Raw genomic sequence first — 1,035 nt, forward strand, 5'->3', positions numbered from 1 at the left:
CTTAGAGGTGTTTATCAAAATAAAATTCAACAAATTAACCACTATGGTATGAATTTCTTGTATGAGGCCAGACAGTAATAGATTCTATAAAACATACAGAGTTCTATGCTCCAAGGGACTTTTCATTTAGGAGTAACTAAATATTGAGCATGAAATAAAATGAGGGTGGATGGATGCTGCAAGAATTCTTTAAAAAATAACTTTTAATCAAAGTTAATATTAATTCTATTGAAACGTGTACTTGTTCAAAATCTATTATTTTAAAAATCCATTCAAAAATACCTTGTCAATTTTAAGCAATAACTGCAATAAAACACACCTATTTTACTAAACATATGTTGTTTCTAAATTCATTTGAATTTTCAATCTCACAAAATACTATTCCATTGTTTGCTGACTGTAAGTCTTGAGAGAAGTATTTATTAGAACTATAGAAATATTCATTTGCAGTGAGTTAAAAATAGCCTTACCCTCAGTTTCAAGATAAATAAAATGAAAGCCAAATATTTATGAATTTGAGCTGGTGTTAAAACTTTATTTAGATGTTCTTATTCCACATTTAAGGAGCTCTGATGATGTAGTAGTGCCTGAGGTATTTGACAGCTAACCAGAACTTTGGTGGTTGAAAACCACCAGCCACTCAGCAGAAGAAATATGGGGCAATCTATTTCCATAAACATTTACTGCCTTGGAAAACCAATGGGAGTCACTATGAGTCAGAACCAACCAGATGACTATAAGTTTATTTATTTATTTATTTTGTGTGTGTGTTTGTGTGTGTGAGTATTTCACATTTGGTGCTTTTCCCTTTCAGACCAGTGGCTCAGGTTGCTGAGTTGTCTATGGCAGTGATTCTGAGACCTGATTGTGGTGCTATCTGTCAAACAATAAGATGTCATTTTTTAGATCACAAGAGTGATAACACAACTTTCGTAGAAAGTCACCAATAGAGCCATTTTAAATCGAACACACAACTTGTTGTTGTTGTTATTGTTATGTGCCATTGAGTCATCTCTGATTCATAGAGACCTTATG

The sequence above is a fragment of the Orycteropus afer genome, unplaced genomic scaffold (genome assembly GCF_000298275.1).
Source record: "Orycteropus afer afer isolate SDZICR_OR568_19922 unplaced genomic scaffold, OryAfe1.0 scaffold01221, whole genome shotgun sequence".
NCBI classification, from domain to species: domain Eukaryota; kingdom Metazoa; phylum Chordata; class Mammalia; order Tubulidentata; family Orycteropodidae; genus Orycteropus; species Orycteropus afer.